This window comes from Capsicum annuum, chromosome 6 (assembly GCF_002878395.1).
Source record: "Capsicum annuum cultivar UCD-10X-F1 chromosome 6, UCD10Xv1.1, whole genome shotgun sequence".
NCBI classification, from domain to species: domain Eukaryota; kingdom Viridiplantae; phylum Streptophyta; class Magnoliopsida; order Solanales; family Solanaceae; genus Capsicum; species Capsicum annuum.
The window spans coordinates 50,929,077-50,935,910 of NC_061116.1; the positions used below are offsets into that span (position 1 = coordinate 50,929,077).

Sequence of the window (6,834 nt, forward strand, 5' to 3'; positions counted from 1 at the left end):
CATATGTATCTGTACATATATATACAAAAGTTTAGAAAACCTAGAGCTCCAATCATATTTATCCACCACCAATGCCAGCCTCCACCCTCCCCTTATTTTCCCATTCTTTTCCGATCAAGCTTTGCGCGAACAAACAATCACTGTTATTCTTCTTTTCAACCCATCCACCTCTCTTTTTCGACGAAACAAATGCTAAAACTGCCCCATACCACCACCCAAACAACAATAAAACAGTCCCTTCCATCTTTCGTCTTCTCTCTCCCAGCAAACTATTGAACTCTGGTGAAGCTCCCTGCGAACCGGAGAGTAACCTGTTACCATGACGAGATCCAGACAGACAGACCCATGTTGCTGCTCCGTCAGAATCTCCGAACTAGAGCTCCAATATAGTATTACGATATAACTCGGGTGGGCACTAACAACCTTCATCTCCGACAGCAACGATGGAGTTCTGGTGATGCGAACATCACCAATATCTCCCAGTCTTTCCTTTTCACAATTTGTACACCGTTTCTGGTTAAATTTATGGATCTAGCCAAGGTTTGTTCATTTTCTTATTATTCCTTTGAGTTTTTTGTGGTTAACGATTTCAAGCTACTATTATCGGTCACTTTTTGTAAATAAAATGGTTGACGGGTCATATATTGAAAGAAAGTTGGTCGAACGGTCATTTCCAGTAATAAACAAAAAAATGAATTACTCTTTGTGTAAGAAATTTAATCTGTCACGATCCGATTTCGGGCCTTGCCATGATGGGTATCTCAAACTCACCGAGAGTCAGAGATTGCCCCTTAATCTAGTCAACCAGAACACAATATGATATAATAGCGGAAGCAACCAGAGTATAAATATACAGTTTATGAAACTCAAATGGAACTAAGAGTTCAAAACAACGACCAACACACAATCTGTCCACAAAGCCTCTAACAAAACCAAATATCATACTAGATCGGGACATGCTCTTGACCATGGCCAAAAAGAAAATTCAAAATATAAAAAAAATGATGAGATTTTGATAATCATTAAGAAAGCATTGAAATGTCTGACCTTCCGTAAGATTGAGGCTCACCACATTGAGGCTCACCACTTCAATGCAGACCAGCCAGAATCATCGAACTCTGTACAAGGTAATCGAAGAACCCTAGGACCTACATCATGAGATGATATATCGTTCGGAGATAGTTAGCGAGGTGAGCTCTAGCATGTAATTCAGAAAAGAGATAAAATAATGCCAAGTAAAAATCAGTCCAAAACCATATGCATACATTTATAGATTAGGGAACAAGGTTTAGCATGAGATTAAATCCATTAGCCTGGACTGTGTAGCTCTAACCATCCTAAGGCATCCACGGGCTATATGGGTACAGCTCCCCCTGCTGAAAGGATCCCAACGCATGTTAGCCGCACAAATAAGGAAAATTCGAGGAAGGACCAAAGCCACCGAGGCTCTAACCATTATAAAATAAATATATATAATGTGTGAACTATGCACATAGTCACTAAGACCCCTATGTCGGCAAAAGTGGGTTCCGGTATTGTTCCTGTTGACACCTAATTTTTTTTCTCCTCAGTTAAGTTTAATTTTGAGTTTATCAAGTTTCAAATAAAATTAAAATATTTATTTTATCCGAGTAAATTTTTTTAAAAATATTTGTCTAGATAATTTTTTCTATTTTAAGTAACGATTATATATTTTCGTATTCATAGATATACGAAATCATATAATTTTGTCACTTAAATTTTATTTTATGGAATATTGTAGTTTAATCAAAGATTATCTTGAAAATTAATCTTGAGTTACATAAAATAACTTATTTGTAAAAATATTTGTTTGGTTTAATTAAATCAAGAAACTTGAAATTAAACTGATTTATAATTTGTATCGAATTTTGATTCAATAACTTATTTGTAAAAATATCTTTCATTGGTTGAGTTCGTAGTCAAAGATAATGGCGGAATTGCTATTCGACTTATTTTCTCAGTTCGCTGCTCCGGAGAAGGTTAGTAATTGTTTTTTTCTTCTTTTTCGCCTTCTGTTCCATTTTTAAAATAGAATGCAGAAGGTTACTTCTCTTTTTTTTGCTTAGCTACTAGTTGAATTGTGTAGTAGAATATGTGTATGTGTCCTTATTTCGATAAAAATCAACATGTAGAAAGACTCACACGGCTAAGACTACTATAGGAAGTATTGATTCTATTAGTTGAATATATGAATAATAGCGTAGCTTATCTTTTTATTTTTTACGTTTGGCTTAATTCGTGTTTCGCCCCTTTTGACCTGTGAAAGGTGAAACAGAATGAGGTTGTTCATAGGAAGTTGTTTTCATAGAAATTAATCTGCAAATTCGTTATCATATAGTTAGCCTGGTTGCTTTGTATCTCCCCGACCATAGTGTTTGCAGAATAGGTGAATTTCCTACTTGTTCAATTGTGACCTCAAAACATCATGCTTTTTTTCTATTCAGATTTAGTAATTTCCTCTGTCCGTTACTGTGTTCTATTGGATGTTTGAAAGTGATAGTATTCTTTATGCTTCTTGGTAGATGAAGTTGTTTTGAGTCAAGATGGTCATATTGAAAATGATTTCCAGGGGATTACTGGAAAATATTTTTTGTTCTAATACCATAACACCCTTTCGAGAATAATTTCTTTTATAATCACAAGCAACAACCCTCAAGGATTTATTACATATTGCTTTCTTGGAGACAATTGTTTTCATTGCCATTTTGTCTTTTTTTTCCTTTTCTTCACTTCATGAATTGGTCGATCCTCTCTTCAAAAACACTTGAAAAATAGATCATCATAAATGATTTTACTGTAAAAGATTTATATAATACTTATTAAGGGATAGTTGCTTTGGAAAAAAAATGATAGCATTGCCTGTTCAAATCGTGCTTAGTCGTACACTGGGACTTTTATGCTCATAATGATACATTAGTTTTTTTGAAAACGTGTGGCCAAGCGGGTTCAAATTCACCCTCTCCACTCGAGTTCGATCCCTACACCTGTTTTTTCTACTTTTTCGGAGGTAGTGGTATGGACTGCGGACATCTTACCCTCCCCAGACCCCATTTTGTGGGAATTCACTGGGTTTGTTGTTGTTGTTGTTGTTGTTGTGTGTCGCACATGCATTTCATATTAGTAAGTGCAAATTTTTAATACGACTGCAATATTAATTAAACATGTGCATGAGATGCAAAAACATTTAAAGAATAAAATATAAGTCAAAATGATGGATAAGGACCCTATAAAAGCAACATAGTAGTTAAATTATTCGAAACTTAAAAAGAACAATTATATTCATTTAGGTAGGTCCGATTTGTTACTATATTACTTTTGATGAAGTTCAAGCATGTGATATGAACGGGTCTTACCTAATATTTCTTTATAGACGATGTTTTGTATGGATATCTCATTATGATGTCTACGTTGCTCTGTAATGTGACTCATGTCCAATACTTTTATTGTTATGTTAGTATCCTCTTAATTGTATAGCCGCTGTTGTTAAAATGTGGGCGCCATTTATTGATATATTAAGAAATTTGTTTTGGGAACCCTCTCGAACTAATTGTACTATTACAACTAATAATAACATGTTAGGTAGAATATTTGTAAAATTTATTGGAGTAAGAACATCGAGCTTTAGGAATATAGATCTGGAGGTAATAGTTTTATGGGTAGTGACAACCATGAAAACATATTTGCATACGTTTGTTTTTGTGGGAATATTTAATCGTTTATATGTGGCATTTCGTATATCGTGTTTAAATTTTATTTTTTTTCTCATTGAAAACTCGAGTATCTAATCCGTATCTTCTTCTATTGCATGAACTCCCTTATTGAGTCCATTGGACTCTTATCTATCACATTCCGTTGGGTTAAACCCAACCTCCATCGAGTCAGAGCCTCAACCGAATTCACAAACGAGCTAGTACGCATTGATATACTCTGATATACTGTGAATATACATCGAAAGCAGCAGCTGCACGCTATCCCACGGTTTATGATGAAAAATGGAGCAAAAATACGTAGGTATCCACACTGATATACACTTTATACACAGTGGTATATAGAAAAACCCAGGAAAGTAGCTGTTGATATACAACAGATATACAAGGGCGAAAATGGACTACAAGTCAATGGAATTGGTCCAAAATTGGACAGATCTTTAATGGGCCAAAAGGGGCCCAACTTTCTCTTCTCTATTTATTATCCATTATAATTTATTTATTTGTATTTGCTTGAACACTTTAATTAATTAATCTAAAGATAAGTTCCTCAAGAGGTTGCCATTTTTATTTTATCTTCATTTTTTCTATCTTTATTTATTTGAATCTTCCTTTTTTAAGAAAATAAAAATAAAATAATAACAATAATAAAATAAGAATAAAAATTATCATTGGCACACCCCCTTTTCTAAAAAGAGATATGATTTTAAGTTTGAAAGAGTTTTATTATTAAAGTGACAAATATAAAAATTTATTTCGAAAAGAATTTTGTATATTTAAACTCAGAGTCGCTACTTGGCATAAATCGGGTGTGCCAAGTCACCTTTAAAAATTCTTTTTCAAAAAATGGTTTGATACTAAAAAATTGATCCACGAACAAAGATTTCGATTAAGGAGTTCTGTTGACTGAGGGGAAGGTGTTAGGCATTCCTCGGTCCCGTGGTTCAACCACGGTCACTTCATAGAGTGTATTGGCTAGTATGACACTATGAAATGCATAAAGCAAACAAAAAAAAACAACGCACGAAACAAATAATCAAACAGTCAAAACTTTAAAATAGTGTCCAGTCCAATTAATTACAAATCGAAATAAAAATGCTGGAATTAAAACCTAAACTATTCTAACTATCCTATACTATGCTTTACTCGATGCCTCGGGCCCTAATCACGAGCCTCCTTTGCGTACATGATACTTCAGGGCATTCCCCGGTGAATAAGTACAATGTGTCTCGGGGCATTCCCCGGCCAAATGAGTACAATTAATCTAAATACAGTGAACTAAACCATTCAACAAATATTTCAAACATTCCACAATCCACAAGTTCTAAATTGGCCTACTCGAGCTTACTGTTTGCCTACCCATCTCAACCTATTATGACATTATCACATTACATCTATGAATCAAACAACTAACACTTGCTCTTCATCAACTTTTAATTTTTGCCCTAAATTTCATTCTCGACCATGGTTCCAACATGGCAATTTACGATAACATTTCCAGCAATCCACAATCAATATAATTCGACATTCACATCACGCATAAGATAAGAGAAATTCAAGACGATAACAATCAATAAAACACAAAAACAAAAAAATTACTTAAGAATAAGAATAAGATAATGAGATGGACCTTAAATTGGGGGCTTTTATTCGACCAAACTGAACTGATTCCAGCGATGACGGAAGCCTTATGGACCAATGAACCACGGACAAACCTCAAACTCAAATCCCAATATTCCAAAGATGAAACCCCCCATTTTCTTGATGTTTTTGTTACGGTTTAACTCACCGGAGCTCCGGAGAGCTCAGGCAGCAATGGGAAGGAAAAAGCTGGTCAAATTTTGGAGAATAGATAGATGGTGTGGTTGATTTCAGAAACTTTAAAGGATTCCGATGTTATTCTGACAGGATTTCACCAGAACTGAATGAAGTGGGTCAGTTTTTAGTCGGAAATGATGGGTTAAAGGACCAACACCGGAGCTGATTCACCAGAACAGTGAGCACCAATGATGTCTACTCCGTTATCCTTATCGTCTCTTGATTAATCTCTTTATTGGTTTTCTCCTTCAATTCTCAATCCATCCTTCACCTCTATCTGATTTTTGTGTTACGGTATACATGCTGTTCTTGAATTGTGTATGTTAGAGTCCCCTTTTTCTTTTTATTAATTCATATCCCTATATGTTGTTGCTATGTGTGTATATATGAATTGTCCTCTTCTGTGAGTGTGGGTAATTGTATGTTTTCATGAGAGTGATGATGAGTGAATATATGTAAATTCTATTAAGATATTTTTTGGTGAGGGAAAATATATTAGGGGTTAAGAGGGTAGGGGGCACGTGGGTAGGGGTAGGGGGTGAGGTAGGAAGTTGGTGTGGTTAGAATAATGTAGGGTGGTTAAATTTGATTGGGTGTGGTGTTAATTTGTTATGGATTTATTGTAATTTTGTTATTTGGGATAATGATAAAAAATAATGAGATGGCTATTTATTTTGTTTTTCTTGTGATTAAATTACCACGTGGATAGGTTACGTGATAAGGTTAATCGAGTTGAATTGATTTTCGGGGAGGGGAGAAATTCCGTGTCTACATCATGTTCGTCTTTATTTGTGAACACAAAGTGTTTGCAGATAAAGAAGTAGATAATGAGATAAAATTTTGACCTGACCATTATTCAAAAAGAAGGAAAAAGAAGGACAGATGCAGCCGAGTCTTTATTTTGGACCTCCTACCCATCCCAAGTTATGTGGGGATCAAGTCACATGTGGTTTCAAGGATTGAAAACAGAAGGACTATACCGAGTTGGAGTGTTAAGTGAGGCCTTGTCGAGGTTTCGGTCCCTGGCTCTGTCATTACAACAAAAAATAAAAATTACCAGTAAAAGAAAAAAATAAAATTATAGAATTCCTATCTATGCAGCTTTCCTTGGCTCTTGACTTGATATTTTTCTTTTCTCCAGGTGGACTCCTGACTTGTAATTTCCTTACTCTGTTCTCCAGGAAAGCTCTCGACTTACAATTTCTTCACTCTATTCTTCAGGTGGGCTCCAGCTTTCAATTTCATCACCCTGTTCTTCAGGCGGGCTCCTGACTTGCAATTTCATCAC

The 6,834-nt window shown here is 35.1% G+C and overlaps 1 long non-coding RNA gene across 1 annotated transcript; it reads left to right on the forward strand.

The window, feature by feature from the left end:
• On the forward strand, nt 1-4,282 carry LOC124899248. Its single transcript, XR_007056418.1, has 2 exons — nt 1-540; nt 1,941-4,282. It is a non-coding gene; the product is annotated as an uncharacterized LOC124899248 (long non-coding RNA).
• Nucleotides 4,283-6,834: the final 2,552 nt, after the last annotated feature.